Source organism: Mus pahari, chromosome 16 (genome assembly GCF_900095145.1).
Source record: "Mus pahari chromosome 16, PAHARI_EIJ_v1.1, whole genome shotgun sequence".
NCBI lineage: Eukaryota > Metazoa > Chordata > Mammalia > Rodentia > Muridae > Mus > Mus pahari.
Genome location: NC_034605.1, coordinates 30095159 through 30114852, shown reverse-complemented (window position 1 = coordinate 30114852; position 19694 = coordinate 30095159). Strand labels below are relative to the sequence as shown.

General features: G+C 39.0%; 1 long non-coding RNA gene across 1 annotated transcript in view; it reads left to right on the top strand.

Moving 5' to 3' along the window:
- LOC110333572 overlaps positions 1-18474 on the top strand; it is a 28374-nt gene extending 9900 nt beyond the window's left edge. Inside the window, exons 2-3 of the long non-coding RNA XR_002381086.1 lie at positions 15295-15550; positions 17367-18474. This is a non-coding gene — a long non-coding RNA (uncharacterized LOC110333572). The remainder of the gene's footprint in view (positions 1-15294; positions 15551-17366) is intronic.
- The last annotated feature ends 1220 nt before the right edge of the window (positions 18475-19694 follow it).

The following is a 19694-nucleotide window of genomic DNA, read 5'->3' as shown; positions in this document are numbered from 1 at the left end:
TCTTCTTCTTCTTCTTCTTCTTCTTCTTCTTCTTCTTCTTCTTCTTCTTCTTCTTCTTCTTCTTCTTCTTCTTCTTCTTCTTCTTCTTCTTCTCTCTCCTTGGCTCCTCTTTTTCATTATCTAAAGGAGATAACACTGCATGCCCTATTGAATAAAATGCAGCTTTCAACACCTATATTTCTTCCTGTGCTCTTTCAATAAATGCTACTTGATTGCTCTTGGATTTGGAATAATCAAAATATCAAGAAAGCGTGATGCTTGGTTAATCCAGGGCAGAACAGCTTCAACAGTTCCGATAAATGGGTCAAGACAGGAACAAACAAAAATTTTATTAAATGGTCAGAGGTTTTATGAAATTTTTTGATATAAAAGATCTTCTCCTAAAAAGTAAACCAATCAATAGCTACATATTTTCCAACATTTTCTGCATTGGTTTGGTTAGATTTGAAATAATTCCTGTTCCTGTTTTCAGTGGTAAAGATGTCAATGCATGTAGTATCAAAAGGCTTTCTAAAATTATTCCCCTTAAAGTTCACTAACCAATAGATTTATGAGTGACCAGTGATGTGGACACAAACATCTCACATTTTTGTTCCTTCAAGGGTACAAAGGTATATTTTTAGCTCATTGTAGATGGAGGAAACCTTACCAAGGGACACAGTTCTCCTATAGCATTCCTGTAGTTCTGATTCCAAGTGGAGAAAGAACTGGGACCTAGAATTTGTATTTTTTGTGGTAGACTGGATTGCAAGCACCTTGTTTTGGTAACTTTGTCAACTTGACACAAAGTAGAGTCACCTGAGAGAAAGGAACTTCAGTTGAGAATATGCTTCCACAAGACTAACCTATTGATAAAACTTTGGGGTTATTTTCATGATTAATGGGATCAGTCCATTGTGGGTGGTGCCAACCCCAAGTAGGCAGTCTTAGGCTATATAAAAATGTAAGTTGAGCAAACCAGGATGAGCAAGCCAGGAAGCAAGATTCTTCCATGACTTTGGCTTCATTTTTCTGTCTCCAGATTCCTGGCTTGAATTTCTGTCCTGATTTTCTTTTATGATACACTACAACTCTAAGCTGAAATAAACCCTTTTATCCCTAAGTTGACTGCTTTGATGTTTTATGATAACAATAGAAAATGAACTAAGACAAATGCTAATGAGAGGTCATTTCTCCCAGTGACAACATTTGAATATACCATGACTATGTGCACTCATAATCTAAAACATAAATGTGCCACTTAGTAAGTAAAGCTGAGATTCTCTAAAATGAGAATGTATTATCCTCTTACAATGAAGATGAATGGGACAGCTCAACCAACCACAGTAATTGGGTGACTCAAAGGGCAGTTGGTTATTACCAAAAAGAATTCTGGAGAGCCATCCCAACATATTGAGTAAAAACTTCATGCAATAAAAAAATTGAAGTAAAATGGAAAAAGAGGACTATATTCCCAGACATGAAAGAAATCAACTGTGGACAGATATCTAAACTCTAAACTCATTGTGCAAAACCTTTTGAAATAAAAAAAAATCTTTTGATGTTGATCTAAAATATGTTGAAGGAGAAAAATATAAACCAAAGGAATCCTTGCTGAGTACTTATCTCAAGGATAAACAGAGCAGTTGTTTAGTGTGCTAAGGCTATCAATTAACTCCTACCAACATCCATCCATCCATGCATCCATGCATGCATCCATGCATCCATCCATACATACATACATACATTCATACATATATTCATACATATATTCATACATACACACACATACAAACAAACATACACACACATATAAACACACACATGTGCAGCTTGTGAGTGCAGAAGATTATTTTATATTTCATCTCTGCCAGTCTTATTTTACATACCAAAAGAAACTCTGTCATATTGACATCAAACTATTCACCTGTTGCTTTTCATGTCTGAGCTTAGAAGTAAAAAATCAAGGAAAATGAGAGGAGTGAAAAGGTTTCTGTCCAACCATCCTCTTTTCACCGGTTAAAGTGAAAGAATAAGCAATGTATGTTTCCATGAGTGGGGATTCTAAGAGTCATGTTTTTCTCATTTAAAATGATAAAAACAAAACAAAGACAAACAAAAACCCCAAAATTTACCAGTCAAAATAAGACCTGAATCTGAAAAACTAGAGGAAAACATATAGGAACAAATGATACAGAAAGCACAGAATTAGGCATCCATCTGTCTAGTTAGTTCTGTGGAGACCCAGAACTGCACATGCATAGCAGCATCCAGCATGGATCTATTTACCCAGAAAGTGTCCATGAAGCCTTCTTTTCTGAAGCTTTTCTATCCTGAGTTATGTGACTGGTTTCTATTATATGTGGATCATGTAAATCTAAATATCTCCTTAATATTATAAGCTTCCTAGATTAAAAAGTATAATATTTCAATTGAAATATGACATTGTATCATTATTTATAAAGTGTAATATTATAATTAGGAGCTTGGATATATTAAACAGTGAACATGCCAGGGTAATTACCATTTCCATCTCCTCAATGTCAGCACTTTCATTTCTTGAAATTTGAAGATTTTTCACTAGTTATTTTATAATGGATAATCAATTTTGCAGACTTCAGTTACCTCAATGTTGCACAGAACAATAAATACCCTTCCCTTTATCGAATTGTACTATGGTGCCCAGTGCTGATTCAATGGACCCTCTAGCATCAAGTCTCCCACTACCTCAGGTGAGCTTTCTTCTGTCATCTACAGGATCTACGCGAGAGGATTTCAGAGATGAGGAGGGATAGGCAACACTTGTCTTTCCAGATTCAGCATCTTCTATTTCCACCCAAATGTGTTGTTACATGATTGCATCTGTTTTTGCTTATGGCTGAGTGATGACATACCACAAGGACAGAATTCTACCCCCTTTTTTTACTTCCATAGTTTGTGCTTTGAAAACCTATTTTAACACATGTTTATTTCTAGTAGTGTTTACAGTATTAATTTTGTGTCTTCTAGAACTGTCATGCTTCTTTGCTTCATAATCAGTGTCATCTGCATTTGTTTGAAATTACTATTATTGTTTGATGTGGTGAAGGCTCAATGTCTAGTTTAGTCTTCCGTGAATGCATCTGTGGTTCTCTCAGCATCATTAATTGAAGATACAGACATTTTCCAAAAGAGGTCTTGGTGACTTTATCAAATATCAGTTTTCTTTCAATGTCAACCTCATTGCGTTCATCTCTACAATCTTTCAATTCTTTTTTTCTCAGGCCCCCTGTTGTTTTGATGATTATAACTTCCAAATATGAGTGAAACTAGGTATTATGACACTTCTCATTTCCTCAGGACTGCTTTGGCTACTGCTAGTCATATAAAATTCCATGAAACTTTGTCATTTTTTCCCCTCGTTCTGCAAAGAATGCTTCATACTCTATGCCGATTTGGTATAGATATCCCTATGTGCCCCTGACTTTAAACCCTTGCTTAAATCATTCTGTTTCAGCTTTCTGGATGCTAGAATTATAGGCCTGAGCTGCCAGATTTGGTTAGTGTTCTTAATTGTTACCATGAAAATATTTCAGTTCTTGGTTTACATTTATTCCTAGATCTTTTTTGTTGACACTGTTAATAGAGAGTGTTCATTTTGAGCATCCCCCCCACACACAATTTGCTGCATAGACCTATATATAAATAACATGTAATAAATATGTGGTGAGTTTAGTCATCATCTAGTTTTTGATGGGGTCATTTGTATTTTATATGTATAAATTTACATCAATGGCAAATACAAATAAACCAACTCCTTTTTATTGTGAGCAACCTTTCTTTGAACTAATTCTTCGGGCTAAGATATCTTTGCTATGTTGCTGAGTGAAACAACTCCTTTGCTTTCCTTATACCCTAAAAGAAACACTGTGGTCCCCTATATTCTGCATAATATCCATATAAAGTCTATACTGATTATGGTCCTTATATACCTAATTGATTGAGACTTTTTAATATGAAAGGTTATTAATGTTGGACAGCTCCCTTCTTGGACTTACTGATATGATGTCAATATGGTCCATTCTATTTGTTGATTTGCATATGGTAAGTCATTCTTTTGCCGCACCCACCATTAGCTAATACCATATAATCATTATGATGTGATTTTGTACTTGATTTCTTAATATTTTGATCAGATTATTTGCATTTATTTTCTTCAAGAGTTGTAAAAGTTGTATTTCCATAGAAGAATGCTGAATGTCAACAAAACAACTACATTTTTTTTACATTTCCAGAGTAATATTCAGTTAATAGCACAATAATTATCTTTGTATAAACTGCATCAGAGGCAACTTAAGTTGAAAAATTCAAAACCAAGCAAACAGATTAAAAAGTCTACAGTCCCTATAATTTGTGCTGTGCATCAGAAGGAACTTGGGTTTAAATTTTCATGCCAATTTATAACCCTCAGACTGTACCAGAGAAGGTTGTTGGCTATTGAAAGTATAAAATCAACTTTTGAAGTAAAATGTAATCCTGCCTTCTGTCTCCCTGTGGAACTATATATGTACTATTGTATGTGTAACATGAAGGACAAAAATAGACTTATGGCAGATAAAATGGCTCAGTGGGCAAAAGTAACAGCATTTGATGCATAAGTGTGAGGACTGGAATTTATATCCTAGCACCTATATTAAAAGCCTGTGGTTGCCTATGCCTATAATCTCAGAGCATCACTAGGACTTGTTGGCCACCAGCATAATTGTTAAAATAGTAGGTTCCAGGTTGAGTTAGAGAACCTGTCTCAAGGATAAGACAAAGAACAATAGAGGACACCTGATGTCTTCCTCTGCCCTCCATATATGATTACATTGATGCACCATCCTGAACACATGTACACATATGCATACCCTTTAATAGTCAATTAAAATATTTCAGGGTTAGGGTTAATCAGTATTATATTCATAGTTATCTAGTAATAGTAACAAGTGTTACTATTAGCTAGAGAGGCTTCAGTAAAATTCCCATGTTAATAAAGAAAAATTAAAAAAGTATTTACTGTAATAGATCAGAAACGGTTGTAACAACCAGGCAGTGGTGGTGCACGCCTTTAATCCCAGCACTTGGGAGGCAGAAGCAGGCAGATTTCTGAGTTTGAGGCCAGNNTGGTCTACAATGTAAGTTCCAGGACAGCCAGGGCTACACAGAGAAGCCCTGTCTCGCAAAAATAAAATAAAGTAAAATAATAAAAATAAATAAAAAATGGTTTTTAGCAGAGAGTGTTCACTTGATGATAAACTAAATGAAAAGGAAAAGATGTAATCAAGCTTAGATATTAAGAGTAAAAATTTGGATCAGAAAACCCAAACATGAACTAACAACCTGGCTGTATTAAAAACTTACAATACCCCAAGTAGCATTCACAATTTTAATGGTTTTATGAATCAGACATAGCAGTCAATACAAACAGGGACCTATCATGACTGCCCTCTGAAAGGCCCAACAAGATGCTGAAAGAGTCAGATGCAGATCTTTACATCCGGCCAATAGACAGATGCTGGTGACCACTGTGGTTGAATGAGGGAAAAGCTGGAAGAAGCTGAGGAGGAGGGCTACCCTATAGGAAGACCAGCAGTCTCCACTAACCTGGACCCCTGAGATCTCTCAGACACTGAAACACCAACCAGGCAGTATACACCAACTGATATGAGGCCCCCAACATACACAGCAGAGGACTGCCCAGTCTGGGTTCAGTCAGAGTAGATGCACCTAACCCTCAAGAGACTTGAGGTCCCAGGGAGTATGGAGGTCTGGTGGGATAGGGTAGGAGTTGGGGACATCCACTTGGAGATAGGGAGAGGGAGGTGATATGAGATGTACAACAGTCAGAGGGTGGGCCACAAGGGGAATAAAGCCTGGACTATAAAACAAGATTAAAGAATAAATTATAAAAAGACAAAAAATAGAAGTAGAGATAGAATCTACATTCTACAATCTAATTCAGTTGAGTAGGCTTTATATTTTTAATATTTCTGATTCATCTTTTAAGTTTTTCTGGGAGGAGGCCTATGGAGAAAACAAAAACAAATTTTGAATAAGAGGACTTTTATTTGTATGAAGCATATGTCATGTCATCATTTATTATTATCAGAATCTTATAGTTTAGTAAGAAATATGAGTTGGTGATTATTTAACAACCATAAAATATACTGTGAAATTAGTTAATAGATGGTTTAGGCTGACTATATAATATATATCTGTTTCTTACCATGATTTAATAGTATTATTACCCACCTTATATAAATGTAATATATCCTAATTGTCTTCTCACTAATGACCTTTCTTTTAATATCTGTGCCAAATGTTTTTATATATAAGTAAACATATATATATATATATATATATAATGTTTCATATTATATATTGTATACATTTACACATATTTGTATTTTATTATATTATGTATTTCATATCACCGTATAACATTATAACATACATCATATATTACATATCATATATCACACATCATGCATCAGAAATCATATATCTATTCCTTATATATAATCTATAATGTAATATATTGCATATTGTGGGTAGTTAGCAAAGGATCAAGGAAGACTTAGCAGGAAGAGATAGGGATATAATAAAAAATACATCTTATGAAAATTTCAAAAAGTAAGTAAAGTATTTTTAAAAGTTACCATGCATGTGCATTTTTAAAACTTCATTTTCTCACTTTTGAATATGTGCTGTTTGTGTTGAAGCCAGTGTGCAATGTTAGGTGTCCTCTCTTATTCTTCATCCTATTTTTTGAGTCAGTCTCTTACTGAACCTGCAGCTCACTGTTTGTCTAGGCTAGCTCCATGCAGATTCCCAGTGCTGGCATCACAAACACATTTTGCTGTGCTCATCAACAGGAATGTTGTGCACCTGATTCCAGGTCCTCATCCTTGCACAACAGCTGTTTACTAATAACTCTTCTCCCAAATTTTTCCTTGCATATTTTATTGGAGTCTGAAAACTCTGGATAAAACTGGAAACCCCTTGCAATTGGAAAATACAGACAGAAAAAACCAACATCTCCAGATTTTCTCTCATCAAAGATATTTCAGCAAAACAGACCACTTTGTTGTTGCATACTATCTTTAAAAATAAACACCACCTTATCAGCACTAATATACTCAACTGCAGAATCATCTACAGACATCATATATATATAATCTAAGCCTTGGTATCCCAGGGCTTTTGTCTGTTGGTCTTTGTAGGACCATTGAATTCAGAATAAAATGTACTATTTGGTTATATTTTAACATATTTCAAGTAAAGGCAGTATTGCTTGCTGAATTTGGAATTGTAACCTGAAGTCAACCATTCTCATTAACTTTTATTTATTTTCAAGTAAAACTCAATGTAAAGATCTCACTCTTGATCTTGCCTGTGGTGGTTGGCACCTACAATCCTTTCTTGGGCAAAAAAACATAAAAGAACAAAAGCAGAAACATGATTTCCAATCCCTCCTGTCTACACTCACCTAAACATGTCTAAAATCATGATGGAATTCAGAGCACTGCAGGGTTCTATTGACATGAAACCCTTCTAAGCTAGCATTTTTTTGTGTGTGTATCTAAATAGCACTGAAGAGATTTGGGGTGAAAGTAGAAAGGTCATTAAATAAAGAGACAACAGGATATTTGGCTTTGCCTGTTGCCCCTCACTCAACACCAAATGGTGAAGAATACCAAAAGCTTTCCTTTCTTTATGTACAGGCTCCTAGGACTTTCTCCTCCACTGCTTGTCCAGCACGTCCGAGCTCAACATCTTTAGATCTTCATCATCTTTTATTCATTCAGAATTGTACCTGTCCAGCATACTGAATTTACAGTGTATTTAACATTCCCTGCATAGCGTTTCCACTTCAGCACAATGGCATTTATTGGGCATCTTCTGAGTGCTCTGACCCTGACCTCAGAGTTCTCCCTGTTTTCTTGTAGTAACCAACAAACACAGTATGAAAGCTTGGATCTGAATCCATAAAATAGAATGTGCTGAGTTTCTATTTTCACAGAATTTCTGTTTTCCTCGTTAATATAAATATCACACTCTACTATGTTTTCTTTATTCACAGACTAAAGTTGTTTCCCATAAACACCTTGTCTTGGATAAAACACTTTGAACCCCTGGCTGTCCTTGACCTTGACATAATCCTCTTGCCTCATTTTCCCAAGTACTGGGATTAGGAGAAAGTCACCATGCTGAGCTGATGTGTGTGTGTGTGTGTGTGTGTGTGTGTGTGTGTGTGTGTGTGTATTTGTTTGAAAAAAAAAAGTAATATGACCTAACTTCTAGATATTGTTCCTTATTGGTTCCTGATAGACAAAACCTAACATTGTGGGGCAATGGGCTATGCATAGACAGCCTGGTTTCCAGTGGACACTAAATCTTGAACCCAGGGAGAACCCGATGGGTGGTAATTCCCATCTATATGGAACGGCAGGCGTTGGACCATGTCTCCTGGACCCCTGGCTCCTGTCAAAGTTACTGCCCCCACAGCCCCCATAGGAAAGGCGTGGCTATCAGCTACATGGGAACAGAACCAAGCCTTCCCACATGCAAATAAGGTTTTCCCCAAACTCAGTCCAAGCCAATGAGAGGTGCCTGCTGTCAAACCCTGAATCACCTCCAGAACTGTATATAAATCCATCCAGAGAATTAAAGGTATGCGAGAACTATTTCTTCCTCTGAATCTTTTGTTCCAAGAGCTTGGGAAGAGATCTTCTCTCCGGAAGAACCACCCTGAGGTCCTGCCGCACTCCTCACTGGATTGTTGGCTTTTTATTGGCCCAGATGTTCAGAGCAGCTCCAAGTTACCAAGTGACCTGGAAAGTATGGCAGAGACTTCATCTCCCTGCCTGCACTCGCTTCCCTTCTCTGGAACCTTCCCACCCGGCCTGGACAGAGATCTTTGTGGAAAACCCCTGGCACCCAGGCCCACATAACATTAAGTATTTTTCATAATCATGGATCATTAATAACTGATACATAATAATAATATACACAAACCGTTATATGCTGTGAATATGTGCAATACTCCTCCTGTGAGCTTTGTTTCTTATTTTGTAATATGTTAAATGGTTTAAAAGATGCATAGTAAAAATAGACAACTTAATACTATAAATTCAATATATGGTGCAAGTCCATCAGATACTTTGCAAAATTTCCATTGTTATAAAAATGTTGCTGATTTATGCATGCATGGTCTGATTAAAAACTGTTACTGGTGTGTTATAAGTTGCTTTTGAATGTCCATGGCATTGAAACTCTTGTTCTTCCTATGGGATTACAGTTCCCTTCAGCTCCTTCAGTCCTTTCCTAACTCTTCCACTGGGGCCCCTGGGCTCAGTCCAATGGTTGGCTGTGAGTATCTGCATCTGTCTTAGTCAGGTGCTGCCTCAGAGCTCCCAGGGACTAAACCACCAATCAAAGAGTATACATAGGTGGGTCCATGGCCCCTGCTACATATGTGGCAGAGGACTGCCTTATCTGGAATCAATTGGAGGGGATGCACTTGGTCTTGTGGAGGCTTACTGACCAGTAAAGGGAGATGCTAGAAGGGTAAGGCAGGAGTGGGTTGGTAGGTAGGGACATACCAACTTATAAGCAAAGGGATCAAGACAGGATGGTGAATTTGCCAAGTGGAGAACAGGAATGGGGACAAAATTTGAAATGAAAATAAAATAATCAATATAAATATTCCTGGAGCATGTGTCCTTATTACATGTTGGAGCATCTTCTGCGTATGTGCCCAGAAGTGGTAATGCTGGGTCCTCAGGTAGTACTATGTCCAATTTTCTGAGGAACCGCCAAACTGATTTCCAGAGTGGTTGAACCAGCTTGCAATTCTACTAGTAATGGAGGAGAGTTCCTCTTTCCCCACATCTAAGCCAGCATCTGCTGTCACCTGAGGTTTTGATCTTAGCCATTCTGACTACTGTGAAGCAGAATCTCAGGGTTGTTTTCATTTGCATTTCCCTGATGACTAAGGAAGTTGAACTTTTTTTTTCATTTGTTTTTGTTTGTTTTTCTTTTTTTAAAGGTGCTTCCCAGCCATTCAGTATTCTCAGTTGAGAATTTTTTGTTTAGCTCTGTACCCCATTTTTTAATATGGTTATTTGTTTCTCTGGCATCTAACTTCTTGAATTCTTTGTATATATTGGATATTAGCCCTCTATCAGATGTAGGATTGGGAAAGATTTTTTTTCCCAATCTGTTGGTTACCATTTGTCTTATTGACAGTGTCCTTTGCCTTACAGAAGCTTTGCAATTTTATGAAGTTCCATTTGTCAATTCTTGATCTTACAGCATAATTCATTGGTGATTTGCTCAGGAATTTTTTCTTCTGTGCGCATATGTTCAAGGCTCTTCCCTACTTTCTCCTCTGTAAGTTTCAATGTATCTAGTTGTATGTGGAGGGCCTTGATCCACTTGGACTTGAGTTTTGTACAAGGAGATAAGAATGGATTGATTTGCATTCTTCTACATGCTAACTGCCAGTTGAGCCAACACCATTTATTGAAAATGCTGTCTTTTTTCCTCCTTTGTCAAAGGTTTTAGCTCCTTTGTCAAAGATCAAGTGAACATACGTATGTGGGTTCATTTCTGAGTCTTCAGTTCTATTCCATTCATCTACTTGCCTGTCATTGTACCAATAACATGCAGTTTTTATCACAATTGCTCTGTAGTACAGCTTGAGGTCAGGGATGGTGACTCCAATAGAAGTTCCTTTATTGTTAAGAATAGTTTTCACTATCCTGGGTTTTTTTGTTATTCCAGATGAACTTGGAAATTGCTCTTTCTAAATCTATGAAGAATTGAGTTGGGATTTTCATTCAATATGTGGTACATTTACATAATGGATTACTACACAGCTATTAAAAACAATGAACTTATGAAATTCTTAGGCAAATGGATGGATCTGGAGGATATAATCCTGAGTGAGGTAACCCAATCACAAAAGAACACATGGGATATGCACTCACTGATAAGTGGATATTAGCCCAGAAGCTGGGAATACCAAAGATACAATTCACAAACCACGTGAAATTCAAGAAGAAGGAAGACCAAAATGTGGATACTTTGATCCTTCTTAGAAGGGGGAACAAAATGCCCATAGAAGGTGTTACAGAGACAAAACGTGGAGCAGAGACTGAAGGAATGACCGTCTAGAGACTGCTCGACCTGTGGATCCATCCCATACCATCTCCAAACCCAGAGACTATTGTGGATACCAACAAGGGCTTGCTGACAGGAGCCTGATACAGCTCTCTCCTGAGAGGCTCTGCTAGTGCCTGACAAATACAGAAGTGGACGCTCACAGCTATCCATTGAACTGAGCATAGGGTCCCCAATGAAGGAGCTAGAGAAAGGACACAATGAGTTGAAGGGGTTTGCAACCCCATAGGAGGAACATCAATATGAACTAATCAGTACCCCCAGAGCTCCCTGGGACTAAACCACCAACCAAAGAAAACACATCGTGGGATTCATGGCTCCAGCTGCATATGTAGCAGAGGATGACCTAGTTGGGCATCAATGGGAGGATAGGCTTGGCCCTGTGAAGGCTCTATGCCACAGTGTAGGGGAATGTCAGGGCCAGGAGTGGGAGTGGGTGGGTGGGTAAGCAAGGGGAAGAGAGAGGAGATAAGGGGAGGGAGTTTTCGGAGGGGAAACCAGGAAAGGGGATACTATTTGAAACGTAAATAAATAAAATACCCAATTAAAAAAAAAAAAAAAAGAAGAGAAAAATATTCCTGGTATTAACTTCAAAATGTTTTGTTTTATTTTAACCCAAGGGCAATGTTTTTCCATCATTTTCATGTAATGAAAGTTTCTGGTTTTCATTGTTTCTTCAATATGTTGATATTTTAATTATCAGTTTCAGTAAGATTGTTCATATGCTGAGTTGGGACTGGCAAGACATTTTCATAATTGAAGTAACTAGTGTTTCGTCCTTGGTGAGGTCACAAGCTGGTCATAATTTTTGTCTCGGGTTTCCACTGTGCCTTGGGCAGTCTGCCACCAATAACATTCACAATTTAGTGAATATTGATCACAAATGGTGGTCATAGCTGGGTAGAGCTTGCCTTTCTGTTGGTTCTTCAGCCTGTTTCTGATTTAGCTACCAAACATGGCATATTCATTCATTCCCTGCTTGAAATGACCAGTGTGATAATGCAGATGGTCATAGACAGCTAAATCTGTAATTCCTTGTTCATTTAATCTCTTTTTAATTAATGATCATGAGCATTTCATTCTCGCAAAACTGCATGAAAACTTCACTCCTGTGTATTCTTTGCAAACTCAAATTATGGCAGGACCACTGCATTCATTCAATTGGCAACTGCTGAAGATGTTATTTGATTGTCAAAACCATGCCATTGCGCAGTATTGGAAAGTGTTAGTGATGTCATGGATAGTAACTTTCACTGATGAGTTCCTTTCATAAAGGTTCACACAGACATTAGGAAGGGTAGTGGCTACCCCAACCAGCCCCATTCTCTTTTCAACTGACTTCATCCCTTTTGGAAGACTGAAGAATCTAGGGTGATACAGTTTTGTTTTTGTTTTTTTAAACCATATGTTTCAGGGTTTATCTCTCAGTCATTCATCTCTTTGTCACCAGTGATATGTAAATCTTCATGATGTGCTCGGCAACATGGTCTAAATGATTTGTGTTGTGCTTCATCTGCTCGGGACCCCACAGGGGGCAGAGTGTCTTCAGCGAGCCTGTGTCTAAGTTGAGAACTAACCACAGATAAAGCATTAAAATACCCCAAATGGAAAGGGTTGCCACTGGTGGCGATTACATTTTTAATCCTATTTCTTTCTTCCACTTGCATGTCTTTTTGTTTTTTTAATTATTTTATTAGATATTTTCTTCATTTACATTTCAAATGCTATCCCAAAAGTCCCCTATACTATCCCACACTGTCCCTCTCCCATACCCACTCACCACTACCTCCTGGCCCTGGTGTTCCCCTGCAGGGGGCATATAAAGTTTGCAAGACCAAGGGGCCTCTTTTCCCAATGATGGCCGACTAGGCCATCTCCTGCTACATATGCAGTCAGAGATATGAGCTCCGTGGGCACTGACCAGTTCACATTGTTGTTCCACTTAAAGGGCCGTAGACCCCCTCAGCTCCGTGGGCAATCTGTCCAGCTCCTTCACTGGGGGCCCTGTGCTCCATCCCACAGCTGACTGTGAGCATCCACCTCTGCACTTGCCAGGCACTGGCATAGCCCCACAGGGGACAGCCACATCAGGGTCCTTTCAGCAAAATCTTGCTGGCATATGCAATAGTGTCTGTGTTTGGTGGCCGATCATGAGATGGACCCCCCAGGTGGGACAGTTTCCCGATGGTCCATCCCTTCATCCTAGCTCCAAACTTTGCCTCTGCAACTGTTTCCATGGATATTTATTTCCCATTCTAGGGAGGAATGAGGTATCCACATGTTGGTCTTCTTGATTTTCTTGCATTTTGGAAATTGTATCTTGGGTATTCTAGGTTTCTGGGCTAATATCCACTTATCAGTGAGTGCATATCAAGTGACTTCTTTTGTTATTGGGTTACCTCACTCAGGATGATATCCTCCAGATACATCCATTTGCCCAAGAATTTCATAAATTCATTGTTTTTAATAGCTGATTAGTACTCCATTGTGTAAATGTACCACATTTTCTGTATCCATTCCTCTGCTGAGGGACATCTGGGTTCTTTCCAGCTTCTGGCTATTATAAATAGGGCTGTCATGAACATAGTGGAGCATGTGTCCTTATTACCAGTTGGAACATCCTCTGGGTATATGCCCAGGAGAGGTATTGCTGGATCTGCCGGTAGCAGTATGTCCAGTTTTCTGAGGAACTGCCAAACTGACTTGTAGAGTGGCTGCACAAGCTTGCAATCTCACCAGCAATGGAGGAGTGCTCCTCTTTCTCCACATCCTTGTCAGCATCCACTGTCACCGGAATTCTCAACCCAGCCATTCTGACAGGTGTGAGGCAGAACCCCAGGGCTGTTTCGATTTGCATTTCCCTGATGATTAAGGATGTTGAACATTTTTTCAAGTGCTTCTCAGCCCCTCAGTATTCCTCAGCTGAGAATTCTTTGTTTAGCTCTGCACCCCATTTTTTAATGAGGTTATTTGAATTTCTGAAGCCCAGCCTCTTGAGGTCTTTGTATATATTGGATATTAGTCCCCTATCAGATCTAGGATCACATTCATGTCTTCTATCCCTTGTTTTACCATGAGAAAATGGACAGGACTACTCCACACTTCGTACCCTTCCCTCCACTCTCTTGTCTTGAGAACCATGGAGGGAGCAGAGTTCAGCTCTCTGATCATTTGTTATTGCTAAGGCAGGGGAAATATCATTTCAAAGCTTGTAGAATTTCAGTTGGTTGACTTTTGAATGAAAAACTGTGCCTTTATCTGTAAAGCATGCACGTTGTAATAAGGTGATCAGTATCACACCGAAGATTCAAAGGAAGTCCTTCCTGGAATGATTCATCACAGTTCAGACAGAACTTAATTTTTAAGTCAGTTTATGGATATATGAACAACTTTTAAGAAGTACATGTCTTTTTTAAATAGTCATTTTAGTTTTAATTGTAAATAGGTATTGAGCACATGAGTATGGGTGCCAGCGGAAGCCTTAAGATTAACTAGAATTAAATGTACACTCTGTTGTCAGCCACTGGACATAGGTGCTGGGAACTGAACTCAGTCCCTTTGCAAGAGCAGTACCAGCTTTGAACCACTGAGCAGCCTCTCCACCCCAAGATTTACACTTCTGAGGTCTGACAATACATACAGTTGGATCACCATGGTCAAAATGAAAATGAATAACTTACACAATACAAAAAAGTGGCATCATACCGTTTTATAACTGATGGCTTCTCTCTCCCCTCCAGACCTTGGAAAAAGTTGTTTGCACTCTAGTTGTTTGCCTCTAGTGTTTTACTGTCACCAGACCATCATACAAATGGAATTACCTAGTATCTTGTTTTGACAGACTGGCCACACTTACTAAGTCCGACTGCTTACTGCTTTGAAATTCATTCATTTTTAACTTGACACATGTCACCTGTCATACTAGAGAGAGACTATGGAGGACTGAAGAGTTGAGGGTCTGCTTGCCATGCACTAAGCAATCAGACAGACAGAGCCTAACAAGACAGACAAGGGTCATATCATTCAGGATGCAGGGATGGTTTTTGAGTAGTTTAAAGACACGTGGTTAGAAATGAGATGACTCAGAGATCTTGTTCTCCTTTCAAGGACCCGTCTAAATGCACAAATGGGGATGACGGGAAAACAGGTTCATGACAACCTCCTCCCAAGAGAGGATTCCAGGAGTGTTTCAGCACTAGGTGAAAGGGCCTATGTTCTATGATATCAGATCACAGGTCCTGATGACCTTCTCCACAAGGTGTGGTTTCAGGACCTGCAGCATCAGTCACCAGGAAGGAACTGAATATAGCTTTCTGACCCCCATCCTGGGTACAGAGGAACAAAACTACTTGGAAGAAGGCAAGTGACAATCTAGATGTTTTACAAGCTGTTCAGGGAGGAGAGGCCCTTAGTCCTGGGCCGGTTCTTTGTCCCAGTATAGGAGAATGCCAGGGCCAGGAAGTGGGAGTTGGTGGGCTGGGGAGCAGGGGGAGGGGGAGCATATAGGGGATTGTCAGAGAGGAAACTAGGAAAGGGGATAGCATTTGAAATGTAAATGAAGAAACCATCTAATAAAAAATAATAAATACTCTGGCTTCATGCATGGTGAGCATTAAACACCGAAGACTGGGTTAGTGGTATTTGTGAGAAGAGGCAGTCATGGATTCCTCCTGCACAGTTAGTTCCTGACTTTGGATAAATTGTTGCAGCTGCTGAAACTGATCTGGTTCTGTGAATAAAGTAATTTGGAAGTATTTCCGGCTAGACAGAAATGGGAACAGAGGACATCTATCCTTCACTGTTGTGACAACTGAACACCGGTAATAAAATAAAAGTTAGATATGATGATTGACTTCAGTGTAAGTATCTAGAAACAATAATGCACACAACTGTAAAATTTAGAAAGTGTTTAAATAAGATAAATATAATGAGTAGTGAAATATTTTAAATGGAAGATTGGGTTCAAAATGTGTATTACATTTCAGAGCTCAACCTGTGTTCTTTCTTCTGCACATATGAGACTGAGGCTTGGAGTTCAAACTCAGAAATGCAGGCTTGGCATCAAGTGCCTTTACCCACTGAACCATCTCCCCTGCCTGAGAGTTTATAATACATTACTCTGTTTCACCATTTGTTGAGGCAGCAACATCTATAAATACAGAGCAAAAATTAATAATAATTCTTAATCACACAATAATTATTCCTGTAATTATAGTATCACCATTATAATATTGCAAATATTGTTAGTAAGTTTTAATTGGAACATCATGAAAATATTAAAAGTACCCCAGTAAACAAACCTAGTCTATTAATTCTTAATCAGGACTTCTAAAGTTATTTCTCCTTATTTTCCTTTACCTTTATAATTTGTACAAAGTTTATTTAATGAAAGGATTTATTTCTGTTTACTAATTCCGCATGTTTAAAATAAATCTCTAGGATACAAATAAAAGTCCAGCTTGTAAATATAAATAAAAGCCACAGTAAAATATTCAGCATAAAATACAGTAACAATTTAAAGGAAGTCTGACATAAACATATCAGTTACAGGTCATTGATTGGGTAGAAAGATCAAAGCAGACACAGACAAATTCTTTAAGTCATAGTGCAGAGACAGAACAAGTCTTCAACAATTGGGTTTATTCTGCTTATTTCACCCATGGAAGAGATGAAAAAGGGAGGGAAAATGAGGGAGCCAGAGAGACAGAGAAGGACATGGATAAGGATGGATGGATGGATGGATGGATGGACAGACAGTTAGATGGATGAAGGGGTAGGTGGATGGAGAGAGATGTGTGTGTGTGTGTGTGTGTATGTGTGTGTGTGTGTGTGTATGTATGAGAGAGAGAGAGAGAGAGAGAGAGAGAGAGAGAGAGAGAGAGAGAGAGAAGAGAGAGGAGAGAGAGAGAATATATATAGAGAGAGATAATGCCTTAGAGGTTTCTTTGCTTTTAGGGACAATGGTGTTTTTGTGTTTTATCCCAGTAACTCAGCCGAAATGAAAGCCAGGCTTTGGGTGTGTTATGGCATTATTTTGAACCATGTCAGTGCAAGCAAGGAATTTTGGGTTGGTTTGGATTCTGTTGCAGCATAAATTAACAAGGTGTCAAATGAACATCATGACCCCAATCTTATTTTTTGTTGTTGTTGTTGTTTTTTTTTTTTTCTCTCTTCAACAGGCTGAATTCATAACAGCACAAAACTCCTTCTGCAGTTCAGCAAATCCCGTACGGTGTACCAGCTCAGCGAGTTCTCAGCCTCACAATCTCCCCCATGCCATCTTTCGTCTGGGAGAAAGGAGGGGGGCTTTCCACAGTCTGTGACTCACAAGAGCTTGGATTTTGAGCTTGCTCCCTGCCCACTGTGCATGCACATGGCCGCTGTTTCCTCCACCAACTGTGGAGACTATGCCTTACAGAAATTGCTCTCTCAGCTGTGGAGCTCTGCACACAGCACTACTCTGGCTTTGGAAAGTACTCAACTCTCTATCTCCCCTGAGCACATTGAACAGCTGAGTTGAAGAGTGAAAACTGCCAAAATGCTAATCGTGGGAAGAAAAAAATAATAATAATAACAAGATCCAGATGGGGTAAAATGGACATGTTTCATTTACCCCGGGAGACCTACAGTATATCACTTGCAGTGCACAGACATTGAGTTTCAGCTCTTTGTAAACAAATACTGCAGAGGCATATGCCACAAGATTATAAACAGGGTCAGCCATAAATTCGATGGGCTGTGCACCGCTCTCTACACACAACCAGCGTTCTTAGCAGGATCTGGGGCTACAGTCTGTTTTCTTGGCTGCTCTTCAACCCTGGGGATTCAGCTTACCCAAGGGGCCATTCCTGAGGGGGGCAATCACTTTAATGAAACACACAAGCTTTTCACCAGAAAGAGAGAAACTGTCTCATTCTGGTTAGGCATGTGTGGGCTCTGGGCAGCTGTAGGATTGCTTCAGGGATCCTGAAGACCACAAATGCTGCACTCAGCCTTTTGTGTGTAGAGACAGGTGGCTCCTGCAAGCAGATTTGTAGGTTTCCGATCCCGGTTCCGCTCTCTGCCCATCACCACTGACTTAGCAGAAATGTCATACCTACATTCCCTTTAAAAAGCATACAGGCAGTTCTGAACATTGCTTTCAGAAAGGGCTCAGAAGGCCAGGAAAGAAACTATGAAAACCCAATTTAAATCTTTTTTTCTTTAAATTGGTGGATAGGTATATACATTGTAGCAGTATCTAATGTTATTTCAATACACAAATAAATAAACTGTATGATACTGAAAACAGTATAGGCAGCCTCAACCCCTTTTTTACTTTCCTCATTACTGTGAACATACGCATAAACCAGGGAGGATTTACTTTGGCTTACAGTTTGAGGAAACAGTCATGGGAAGGAAGACACGGTGGATGGGGCCCCATATAAAACAACCCCAGAAAAAAAAGTGTGATTTGTTCTATCTCAGAGGATCAGGAGGCAGAGTGAGCCCTTTGGATAGTGAGCTGACCTGTGCTCTTTCAGCCTTCATCTATGGCTCTCCCTCTCCCAGAAAGGCCCCATGTACAAAACATCCCACAGCCTCCCCAAATGGGCAACCAGCTGGTGACATAGAGCTCAATCACATGGACCCAGAGCAGTATTTCACACTCAAACCTTGACATTTGTCATTTCATATAAAATCTTTTCTTCTAGCTGTTTATCTTATAACTGAGACAGGGACAATCTAATTACATTCTCTAAGGGCTTAAATCTGAATCATTCAAAATCTCTGAGATCTAAGAAATAATATGTTCAAATGTTTTTACACATTCCCCTACCACCGACTCTGCATTGACCATCTTTGTGTATAAAAACGAAATTGTGGTCAAATTAAGTACCCCGCCCTCATTTGAGGGACTTCTAAATGATAGGATCTTGCTGTCCTGGAGGCATGTTAGAGGATTGTAACCTTTGACATTTGGTTATCACAACAGGATGACATCTGCTAAAACATTTCTACCTACTCTGTAGGTCCACAGGGATTTAGATAGTATGGGTGCTCCGTTGATTATGACTACAGAGGTTTTCCAAACACTGGCTGGTTTTTCAAACACCACCCACGAGGTAAGGACAGGAAGACACTGTGAACTCTCTGGAGCCATGAACATTCCTTTAGCTCTTGGAGACTACACAGGGATGTTTCTCACAGCTTTTTATAACATATGGAGATGACATCTTCCTAGAAAGCTTTCTGGATGGAAGGCATACTTCACTCTTCTTAGTTTTTCAGACAAATCCATGAATTCCAGCATTTTCTCACACCAGGTGACTTTGGAAATGGTTATACAGTCCAGGGACCATTTCACAATTTCTTTCTATTCTCTTATCTCCCCTCAATCTCCTGTCTGGAAATTTATATCTAACATCTAAGGGTGATAAACATTAATCTCAACTTGTGCTCTAATGTTCTTTCATAACCCCCCTTTTTTTTTCCGTCCAAGATGTTAGCTTTCTGGGTTGCTTTTG